Source organism: Panthera pardus, unplaced genomic scaffold (genome assembly GCF_024362965.1).
Source record: "Panthera pardus isolate Hobbes unplaced genomic scaffold, ASM2436296v1 HiC_scaffold_24, whole genome shotgun sequence".
Lineage (NCBI taxonomy): Eukaryota > Metazoa > Chordata > Mammalia > Carnivora > Felidae > Panthera > Panthera pardus.
Genome location: NW_026526810.1, coordinates 97,175,233 through 97,187,453, shown reverse-complemented (window position 1 = coordinate 97,187,453; position 12,221 = coordinate 97,175,233). Strand labels below are relative to the sequence as shown.

The window sequence follows — 12,221 nt, the reverse complement described above, 5'->3', positions numbered from 1 at the left end:
CAAAGGGAGGTCCACAAGTTTACTATAAGAAATTTTAAATCCTGTGCTCACATTTGGATGATAATGTGAACACCCCAGGGTAAGCCTGTATTAGATTATTTAATGACTCCTAATAGCTGAATATGCATATGATTAGAAAGCCTGCATTTACGTTGTGCCTATGATCACGTTTTCAGGAAGTGAAGACCATGGTATCGAGGCAGGCTGCAGGAGGGCAGGCCCGGTCATGGTTCTTGGAGAGAAGAGTGGAGGAGGATAGTCTCCTGCAACATGTGTGGCCTGAGCATGCAGACCTGTCAGGGACTGATTCTGTGATAATCACTGACTGCCGGTGTCATTTTGGATTTTATTGGGATTCTATTTAATTTATGAACTTGTTTTAGTTTTATAGTCATATAAAAGAGCTACCAGGATTAGGGGTTTATATATAGACTTCGGTATTTATTTAAGTAACATTATAATAAAAACAATTTGTTATCACCTGAGGATCATAAGCCTTTTTATCTTGTAAAAAGGGTCTTGCCCACATATTCCCCAAACTTGAGAAAGACTAGACTCTCTGTGGCTCCCAAATGCCAGTTCACAAACTGTGTTTGTCAGGTTACAAAAAAACTGGGGGGAGGTATGTGGGCAACTTTAGAAATATAGACTTTTGGGGGAACCGGGGTGGCTCAGTCGGTTAAGTGTCCCGCTTTTGTTCAGGTCATGATCTCATGGTTCATGAATTCAGGCCCCACAGTGGGGGAGGGGGCAGAGAGAGAGGAAGAGAGAGAATCCCAAGCAGGCTCCTCAATGTCAGCATGAAACCCTACACAGGGCTAGATCTGTGCTATCAGTATGGAGCCTGCTTCAGATCCTCTGTCCCCCGTCTCTGCTGCCCCTCCCCTGCTTGCTTTCTCTCTCTCTCTCAAAAATAAACATGAAAAAAAGAAATAAAGACTCTTGGGCTGTGTCCTGGGGCGGCTGGGCCTGTGAATCTGTATTTTTGCTGAGCTGTCAGGTGATTCCGCTGAGCAACAAGTTTGGGCCTTTCTGGGCTGATGACCTCTCAATGTTCTTCATAGTCCCGGGATCTTAGAATTCAGGGTCTTTGTCTTCAAAATTGAGATAATCACACTTGTCCCTGTCTTGCTGCACAAGGGAGCAGTGAGAATTAATGAGGCAATTTTCGTAAGTGTTCTTGGAAGAAAAGTACCATTAAAGTGTAATATATCGAGGCCAGAATTGAGCTGGATCGCCTCAGCATGCAAATTGTTCCATAGGAACAAAGAGGTGACTCAGGGCCTTAGCATCATCAGCAGGCTGAGTTTTGCTACCGAGGATCCAGTTTCTGAGAGTGTCGGACCATCTCCAGCATGGACTCAAACCCCATGAAACCTGGCACATTAACATGAGATTTATATATCAGTAACCTGGTGGTAGCAGAGGCGGGAAGGCTGGACGGGGAAGTGTCGGGGGGAGAAGCCCTAAGCTTATTGTATCAGTTTCCTGGGCCGCCATAACAAAGTTCCACTAACAAGGTGGCTAAACACAAGAGAGATTGACCCTTTCAGCTTTCTGGGGGCTAGAAATGGAAATCGAGGTGTTGGCAAAGTTGGTTTTTTCTTGAGGCTCTGAGGAAAAGTGTGTTCTGTGCTCCTCTCCTAGTTTCAGGCATTACGGGGAATCCTTGGTGTTCCTTGACCTGTAGATGCATCATTCCCATCTCTGCCTGTCATCACATGGCCATTTTCTTCTTCCTGCCTGTCTGGGTTTTCACGTGGCCCTCTCCTCTCAGTGTGCCTCTCTCTTCTTATGGGGATACAAGTCGTATTGGATTCAGGCCCCATGCTACTCCAGAAGGACCTCATTTTAATTTAACTAATTACATCTGAAAGCTCCCTATTTCCAATTAAGTCACGTTCTGAGGTACTGGCAGTTAAGGCATCAACATGTCTGACATACCCTTTTGGGGGACACAATCCACCCCTTACCTCCTTGTTTCTATTTACATAAGGAAGCACAGGATATTTTACATTTTGGAGTGAATTCTTTTCCCAAAAGTGTTTTTCTTAAAGAGTTTTTTTCTTAAAAAAAATTTTTTATGTTTATTTTAAGGTGTGGGGAGAGAGCCTATCAGTGGGGGAGAGAGCAGAGAGAGAGGAAGAGAGAGAGAATCCCAAGCAGGCTCCTAGAGGTCAGTGTGAAACCCTACACGGGGCTCAATCTCATGAACTGGGAGATCATGACCTGAGCTGAGATCAAGAGTCGGACGCTTAACTGACTGCGCCACCCAGTGCCCCCACAAAAGTGAAACGCAGAGGGCATTACACCTTAGAAACCATGCTATATGTCATGGTAAGTTCTGCCGGGTGGCCCATAACAACTGATTTAGCTCACAATGTACCAGAAGTAGGAGTTCTTCTAAGGGCCTTGTAGAATCTAACCAACACACCAGAAGAGGTCCCAGTCAGAAAATGTGTTCCAGCTTTCCACTTGAGGCGTTACGAGCACATCTCTCTCCATCAGCTCTTAGAAGCTTCACGTTTGTTTATTTCTCTCATCTTGATTCTTCTGCGCTCATTTACATTTCCCCTTTTGTGGAGTGTTCCTGTTCCCTATTTATTTTAATATTGGTTCTAATATTACCTTTTATGTTGTTATTATACCTGAAATCCCTGGTGGAAGGGGTGGAGAGTGGGGAAGGGAGATGCTCTGTGCTGTAAACACTCTTTTTCCCTCTTCCGCATTAAGATTTACTTGCCACAATCCTGTGTCTGCAGCACCTTCTCTTTGATTCTGAGTTACAGCTGGCCACCCGGTGTATTAGCTTCTCTATTGTGCATGTGGAGCTCCTGTGTGCTCACTTCATACCCATAGGATTTTGTCAGAGGGGCTCTCAGGGATGACGGTGGGGTATTCTAATGGGTTGACATTGTGTAATCTTCAAACCGTCTTATTGAAATAAAGTCTTTGTGGTGGCTGTAGCTCTCAGTTCTCTTGTTCCTGTTCCAAGTTCCTTAATGAGCCACTGTCATCTGTTCAGGGAGGCTAGTCCTTGGCCTTAACCCTATGTGAGCCTTTCTTTGGATGACAAAGAGTTGATGGGAAAGATTTTTTTTAAAAAATGCTCTGAAAAGCCCTTTTATGCAATCAGGTGTTAGGTATTGGTAAAGCGTTGTAAATGTAGAATGTCCAGATATTTTCAGAATAATCAGGTCGGAATAAACCCAGTTGAATAGGCCTTTCTTTTCTCCTTGATTAAAAGGTATTGCATGGGGTGCCTGAGTAGCTCAGTCGGTTAAGTGTCTGACTCTTGATCTTGGATCAGATCATGATCTCACGGTTTGTGAGTTTGAGCCCTGCATTGGGCTCTGGGCTGATAGTGTGGGGCCTGCTTGGGATTCTGTCTCTTTCCTTCTTTGCCCCTCTCCTGTTCTCTCTCAAAATAAATGAAAACAAAAAAAGGGGAGGAGGATTGCATTTGTTCGGATCTTCTTGGAAGCAGAATCAAGATGGGGTTGTGTGTGAAGGAGATTTATCATGAGGACACCTGGGAAGGATGAAGGGAAGGGCAGCGGTGTAGGCTGGGAGAGCTTTCAGATGAACTTTTCAGTGCCAGTCTGACTTCTGTGAGAGGACAGGTGGAAGGAAGGAGGACAAGGGGAGGAAAGGACAGATGGGAATGGACACATGAGGAGAGGAAGGACAGTTCTGAGAATGTCTTGGCCAGGTTGATTGTGAGTTCTTGAGGCAAAGTTGCCTACTGGGGGATCCCTCTGTCCCACGGGAATGAACCTGCACTGGTACCCTGCCATGTTCAACCAACATATGGGAGCCACGCAGGGGAAACGTGGACACTGCACAGATGTGGTTGTGGATCCAGGTGTGTGTGTGGGGGGGGGGGGGCAGGTAGCCTATACTCCCCCACAGCAGGAGAGCCAGGCAGTGCAATTATTTGGCTTTTGCAGGGATCTCCTGAGGGGTCCATGAAGTTGGATGACAAAAATGACATTCTTATTTTTGCTAACTTCTGACTGAATTTTAGTGTTTTAATTATGCGTGGAGCCAGTGGCCATGCCAGTAGCTGTGTGTCTTTCTCACTAATAAGTATCACAGCTATTTTTATATCAACATTATAGTTATCACGGAAAATCTCAATATGTTATTTATGCTCATCATTACTTTGAAATCATGGTAGTTACTAGACCTGCCACTAGACCTCTTTATTTAATGACAGTGAAAAGGTGTATTTACTATTGTATCACTAACTTAGAACATAATTTGATAGTGGGATTCGAATATAATTATTTCATTAGAGTTCTATATATCTTCTGTCATGCATTTATAAGCATTATTCCAAGGAGGGGTAATCCATAGTCTTCATCTGACAGAGAGGTCCACCACTCAAAAATTGTTAAGAACCCCTCCTGCAGAGAGTACTCGGTAGGATCATATTAATTATATTAGCTCGGTTATCTTTTATCTGGCTCCAAATGTATGAGGACAATAGCCTCAGTCCCCACGAGAATGTATTATTGTAGAAGATGATTCATTAATTCAACAAAGAGTGTCTCCCGCATGCCAGGTATTGTGTGGTGTTGGAGCCACGGCAACAAGCAAGACAGACAACCCCTATCTCAGACAGTTTAATCAACTAACATGAAAGGCAGTCATGGAACAAGAACAATTATGATCGCATTACCATGTTAACAATACAGAACGGCAGGATGCTCTGGGTCCCCCGGAGAGGGACCTAGTGTAGGGGCCAGAGCAGACCTCTTTGAAAAGCACTCTTTCACCTGAGCCTGAAGAAAGAGTAGAGGTGGGTTGGAAGAAGAGGGGTGGAGACTGAAGTTAGAGCAAGTGTGAAGATTTGGAGGTGTGGCACGCTTAACTTGTAAGAACTGAAATCGTGCGTACCTTGTAAGCCACGTGAAGTTTAGATTTTCCCTAAAGGCAGTAGGAAGCTTTGAAGGGGTTTTAAGCAGGGGGTGATGTGATCAGATTGCCTTTCAAAAATACTGCTTGGAAAACGCCAGTGAAGGCTCTCATGGTACTAGGGTGAAAATGAAGGCAGCCTCCTGTGAAGCGTGTGGTGGGAGAAAGCAGAATCAAGCAAGACTCTTCTGGTTATCCTTATATTTGACTTCTTTTTGGCCCTGTGGGAACGACTGGGTCTTGAATTTTGTCACTCTATCCTAAGCCACATTAAAATCTTGGAAGCCTTTTTCTTAGACTTAAGATGTTCAGAGTAGCTGCAGTTCTCTCTGAAGTCTGTTGCAGATGCCTCTGTGTGAACCTGAAACCTCACACAAATCTCGGGAAAATATTTCTCGATAATGTAGAGCCACGGAGAAAGTGGATGTTGTTTGATAAGTTCTTAGTGTACATTTGTTACTTGCTACAGCACCGATGGCCTTTAGACTTCTATATTAAGAGGAAAGTAAACTTATCATTAATAATGTAGGTGGTTATATTGCCAATTAAATGAAAGCTCTCTGGCTGCTTCTTCAGAAGAAACCCATAATGGGCTCAAGGTTTGTTTGTTACTAGGTAAAAACAAGTCCATTTTGGTTGATGGCTAACTCAGGACCATGCACAGTTAGGCAACTCATAAAAGTGTTCGTCTGGAAATGAGTCTCTGGGATAATCAGATTTTATTTCTAGTGTCTAATTGATGCCCAGAGCTTTGGGGTTTAATTATGTCTGCTGAAAAAATACAGTTCAATTTCTCTTCCTCCCTTTTATACATAACTTCAAGCTTTATTTTAATTCATAAATATGCAAGGTGTTACAGATATTTTCTGACACAGTACCTGGTATTATTTAGATACTTAATAAACGTTGGATTCTTCTTGTAATGGAATGAATACATATCAAATAAGAAACTTAGGTAAGAGTTTCTGGCTCTTCTGTTTATGGTCTGGCAGTTGAATTTGAATATTTTATGGTTACTCCAGAGAAATAAATAATTTAAGTGGGAAATTGTTTTAATAAGAGGGGATTCCTGTTTTGCAGTCATCTAGGCAGGCTGGCTTGAATGTAATGTTGGGTGTTTGTTCTACTAGGGAATGTGGTAGGCGGGTATTTTATGGAACCTGTGGCAGGAAGAGCTGAGTATGTGTGATGGACTATGAATTACACCCTTTCCCTTCTGTACGGTATCTACCCAGCTTCCAGGAGGGCCCAGATAGCTTCTTTACCTCCTCTTTGATCACCAGCTGGTGTGTCTGTCTTCTTTCACTTAGCATTATGTTTTCAAGGTTCATCCATGTTGTAGCATGTATCAGTATTTCAGTCCATTTTATGGCTGGTAACACTCCAGCATTCAGCTACGCCACGTTTTGTTTATCCATTCATCCGCTGATGGACACTTGGATTGTTTCCACCTTGTGGCTATTGTGAATAAGGCTGTTACGAAAATTCGTGGACACATATTTGTTTGAGGACTAGTTCTTTTGGGCATATACCTAAGGGTGGAATTGCTGAGTCATATGATAATTTTATGTTTAAGTTTTTGAGGAACTACCAAATCGTTTTCCACAGTGGCTGCAAATGTTACATTTCCCCCAGCAACGGACCAGGGTGTTAATTTCTCCACCCTCTCACCAACACTTGTGATTCTCCATTTTTTTTTTTCATTATGGCCTTCCTAGTGGCTGTTGAGGTGGTGTCTCCTGTGGTTTTGGTTTACATTTCCCTAATGGCTAATGATATTCAGCATCTTTTCATGTGCTTGTTGGTCATCTGTATACACGCTGTAATATGGATGAACCTCGAAAACGTTCACGCTAAGTAAAAGAAACCAGATATAAAAGGTCATATAGGATTCCATTTACATGAAATACCCAGAATAGGTAAATCCATAGACACAGAAGGGAGATTAGTGGTTACTAGGGCTTAGCAGGAGGGAAGAATGGAGAGTGACTGTTTAATGGGTACGGGGTTTCCTTTGGGGTGATAAAAACATTTTGGAATGAGATAGAGGTGATGGTTATAAAACGCCGTGAATGTGCTGAATGCCACTGAAGCGTAGGCTTTAAAATGGTCAATTTTAGGGGCGCCTGGGTGGCGCAGTCGGTTAAGCGTCCGACTTCAGCCAGGTCACGATCTCACGGTCAGTGAGTTCGAGCCCCGCGTCAGGCTCTGGGCTGATGGCTCGGAGCCTGGAGCCTGTTTCAGATTCTGTGTCTCCCTCTCTCTCTGCCCCTCCCCCGTTCATGCTCTGTCTCTCTCTGTCCCAAAAATAAATAAAAAACGTTGAAAAAAAAAATTAAAAAAAAAAAAGGTCAATTTTAGGTTACGTGAATTTTACCTCGATAAATAAAAAAACAAAAACATCTGGTTAGAAGTTGAGTCTGCCTGTCCAGTTCCAGCAGTATGAGACAGAGAAATTCTGCATAAAGTAACACAAAAATTTTAAATATGTACCTGAGCTTGAAAAGAAAGCCATTGTTGCCACCGGCAGCAGCTTGAATCCCAAACAGTAGCCTCCTGAGCTAGAGCTGCGGTACCCCAGGGGAAGCGTGGGCCACATATAGAAGCTGAGATGAGGGGTAGAATTTAGCACCAACGTGGGGCCAATTGACAAGCCTTGGACTGGTGTAGGGAAGCAGCAGGGACTAAAACCTTTGCATAAGGAGGCATTCTGGAAAAAATGCCTCTTTGGTGAAAGGGGATCTAGAAAAATCCCCCACATGAGCCAGGGGAACAGCAAGGGAATATCACTCTTCCTGATGCTCTGAGTCAGGGGAGAAAAATGACACTGAAGCCCAAGGACTGCCTTCATCATGCAAGAACCTATAACTGAGAAATTACTGTACAGCCAGGTGGTAGGTTCCAGGTGGGTGAAGCCCCTGGCGTCCTTGGCACAAGCAAACAAGAAACTACTCATCTATAGTGACACTTCTGCAGTGCAGGGTGGACAAGATACCCAGGGAAAAACAAGCCCCGGTGACAAATGACAGTTTGCACAAGGAAAGAGTCCAGCACGAGGGAAAGGAAATAAGCATAACGGACAGGAGGATTAGAATCTCAAGAACCCGGCAAAATAGAGGTATGTCTAAGATGGTTAAACAATGAGGACTTTGAGATTGGCTCTACTGCCTTAATAAAAAGTTTCTCCGTATAGTTGAACACCTGCTCCCAGGGAGCATGTGCAAAGTTTGCTTGTGAGATTTAGAAGGAGCAAAGGTAGGGACTGAGATTGTTCACCAGCTGACTGTCCTATAGTGGTTTGGAGAGACCTTTAGGTTTTTTCCAAAGGATCAAGAGCTCAGGGAAACTTTCTTTCCAAGTAATCCATTTAAGATGGAAGAAAAGCTCTTCCTTTGAGTATTAACTGTGGTGCTCAGGTGCTCTTAACCAAAGATTTGCCTTCATTTCTCTTGAGGGTGCAGCTTTGTATTTGCCCATTATTATGAGGAGTGACACGTTATGAACTGGTAAGTGGAACTTTTGGGAACAAACCTTGAAGCTGCCTTGAAAACCACTTTAGTACTCATTCAGCTCCCCATGTCTAATCGACATCTGTTGGCCGAGCCTTGGCACTAGGGAAGTGGGAGCTTCTTGTTGACCAAGCAGAATCATGCCAGCAAGTTTAGATGACTCGTTGGTAAAAATGAGACTTCAGGGTTACCTGGTCACTGGCTAGTCTTCTCTTTGCCTCACTCTATGCTCGAGCCATAGCTTTTGATCAGTGGAAGCCCCACATTTATATGTAGAGGAGAAGGGTGTGTGGGGACCTTGTCATGAAGCTAAAGTGGGCTATCACTTTCCATGAACTTGAGAACAGGGGACTACAGGCAGGACTGATGGACACTAGGTAACTAATGCCTCACATCTATCTTGAGATGGGAAATTTTACATTCAGTGGATCTGGCAAGCAACACACATACAAACTTGACTTTGCCCTGGAAGCCTGATGAGACTGCACTTCAGAAACCGTAATCTTTCTATTAAAAATTAAGTATCGGGGTGCCTGGGTGGCTCAGTTGGCAGAGTTGGTGTCCAACTCTTGATCTTGGCTCAGGTCATGATCTCACAGTCGTGACATCGAGCCCTGCATTGGGCTCCATGCTGGGCATGGAGCCCGCTTAAGATTCTCTCTCTTCCTCTCTCTCTGCCCTTCCCCATCCTCTCTTAAAAAAAAATGAAGTATGTGCTTGCTTCAGCAGCACATATACTAAAATTGGAACGATGCAGAGAAGATTAGCATGGCCCCTGCGTAAGGATGACACGCAAATTCGTGAAGCGTTCCATATTTTTAGACCACTTTCTCACACCATTCACAAAAATAAACTCAAAATGGATAAAGGACCTGAATGTGAGACAGGAAACCATCAAAGACCTAGAGGAGAAAGCAGAAAAAGACCTCTCTGACCTCAGCCGCAGCAATTTCTTACTTGACACATCCCCAAAGGCAAGGGAATTAAAAGCAAAAATGAACTACTGGGACCTTATGAAGATAAAAAGCTTCTGCACAGCAAAGGAAACAACCAACAAAACTAAAAGGCAACCAACGGAATGGGAAAAGATATTTGCAAATGACATATCGGACAAAGGGCTAGTATCCAAAATCTATAAAGAGCTCACCAAACTCCACACCCGAAAAACAAATAACCAGTGAAGAAATGGGCAGAAAACACGAATAGACACTTCTCTAAAGAAGACATCCGGATGGCCAACAGGCACATGAAAAGATGCTCAACGTCGCTCCTCATCAGGGAAATACAAATCAAAACCACACTCAGATATCACCTCACGCCGCTCAGAGTGGCTAAAATGAACAAATCAGGAGACCATAGATGCTGGCGAGGATGTGGAGAAATGGGAACCCTCTTGCACTGTTGGTGGGAATGTAAACTGGTGCAGCTGCTCTGGAAAACAGTGTGGAGGTTCCTCAAAAAATTAAAAATAGAACTACCCTATGACCCAGCAATAGCACTGCTAGGAATTTACCCAAGAGATACAGGAGTGCTGATGCATAGGGGCACTTGTATCCCAATGTTTATAGCAGCACTCTCAACAATAGCCAAATGATGGAAAGAGCCTAAATGTCCATCAACTGATGAATGGATAAAGAAATTGTGGTTTATATACACAATGGAGTACTACGTGGCAATGAGAAAGAATGAAATATGGCCCTTTGTAGCAACATGGATGGAACTGGAGAGTGTGATGCTAAGTGAAATAAGCCATACAGAGAAAGACAGATACCATATGGTTTCACTCTTATGTGGATCCTGAGAAACTTAACAGAAACCCATGGGGGAGGGGAAGGAAAAAAAAAAAAAAGAGGTTAGAGTGGAAGAGAGCCAAAGCATAAGAGATTCTTAAAAACTGAGAACAAACTGAGGGTTGATGGGGGGTGGGAGGGAGGGGAGGGTGGGTGATGGGTATTGAGGAGGGCACCTTTTGGGATGAGCACTGGGTGTTGTATGGAAACCAATTGGACAATAAACTTCATATATTGAAAAAAAATGAAGTATGAAGACCACACTATTTCCTTTTTCACCAGTGGATTGAAAATCAGATAATACAAATGTGAAGAGAGAAGTATAAGAGTGAGTTGGGAGAATTTCAGGTGCCCTGATCATGGACTTGATGCTGTGGAATGATAGAATCATAGATCAGAAACCTCCACGCTCAACAGAACTTTCAAGGGAGTTTCATGCAAAGCCCAGTGACTTTTTTTGTTCCCTCTCAATCAGGTGTAGAGGAGGGGCATGACAAGTTGTTTTCTCCCTCGTGAGCAGTTGTATATCATGCTTCTCTTTTTGGGAAAAAAAAAAAAGCAAACGTGGAGGGGTGCTTTCTTCATTTATGCGTCATGTATTTCCATATGGATGAAGTTCATAGCAGCCTTCTCCTCACTAGAGTTGGTAGCCATACAGTTTATAGTTCATCAGTATGGTTAGCATTTCTAAGTGATCCCGGGAAGATGTGCAGATGATTACAAGACATTCTCTTTGCATCCTCCTGGTAGGTATTTAGTATTGTTCCTCAGCTTGCAGTTAACTAAAGACATTCTTAATGTTATGTGAAAGTAGAGATTAGGGTATTTGGGCTCTTTGTACCCTTGTCTCCAAATCTCAGTGCAGAGCCTTCAGGATTAATGCTTCTCAGATGCACGATTGCTGCTCACTTAGCCCTATGCAAAGAAGTACGTCATTCTATTCATCGGAATCTTGCTGTTCTCTGTAATTATGTGAAGAGCAAATGATTATGGATAGAGCTTCTCTGTGATTGTTAAAACAGGTAAACTTAGCATCGTTAGAGAATAGTGTGTAGCTGGAAAAACTTAAGACTTTTACAAAATCATGCAGACAATATTTAAAACAGTAAGTTTTATTTTTATTATTCTTAAAGGTGTTAGGTAAGTTGGAAAAAAGCTTTGCTGTTCTTGGGCTGCAAGAGACACTTATGGTGAAATAACAAGGAAGAAAAAGAGCTGGTCTCCATTTATTTCTTGACACTGTAGAAACCCTGTAATTGAAATTTAGTTACATATGCTTTGAACAAAGGACAGTGTTCTGACATTGCATTTTTTATTTAGGTGGAATATACATTTTTCTTTTCATTGATTGACAAAAAATAAAGTTTCCCACCTTATTGAAAGATGTAAATGATCTTGAAAATTTCATTATTAAGGAGACTGTATAACCCATTCAAAATCAAATGTGAACTAAGTGGAACTAGGTATGAAGTACATCTTACACAATGCTTTATGGAATGAGTATATCTTATAAATCCAGGTAGCCTGAGCCCTTCCATTAGAATTAGTTTAGATCATTGGAGATGGCGTCTGCCTTGAACTTGGTCAGCTTGCCTTTCTTTCTTGTGCCTTACTTCTGTTCGTTTTAAGAGTTTGTTTTAATTTACAAAATAAATAAAGTTGGTGTGGTATAGGGGAGGCCTACCTATGTGGTGGCGGAACTAGACTGGGATCTTAGTTTGAATTCTCCATAAAAGCAGACCCTGAGTCTGGATTGGTGTGCAAGGAGTTGGTGTGCGAGGATTGGTGTGGAAGGATGGCGAGGGAGTGAGGAAGTGAGACAGGGTGGCTGGAGAGCCAGCAAAGGGGGCGTGCATGAGGAGATTATTACTGTGGCTCCTTGCTCTTAGGGGATCCTTGAGAAGCTGTGTGGAACATACCTCAGGGGGGAGGAAATCTGGGGAGTTTACCCAATGTGGAAGGCACAATAGTGCTCCTTCCCAAGATGTCTACATCCTAAGAC

General features: G+C 43.0%; 1 protein-coding gene and 1 non-coding gene across 2 annotated transcripts in view; both read left to right on the top strand.

The window, feature by feature from the left end:
- ARMH4 (armadillo like helical domain containing 4) overlaps window positions 1-12,221 on the top strand; it is a 130,296-nt gene that overhangs the window by 95,922 nt on the left and 22,153 nt on the right. The gene's annotated exons all lie outside the window — the stretch shown is intronic.
- LOC128773125 (U6 spliceosomal RNA) lies at window positions 9,143-9,249 on the top strand. Its single transcript, XR_008417407.1, has one exon. It is a non-coding gene; the product is annotated as a U6 spliceosomal RNA (small nuclear RNA).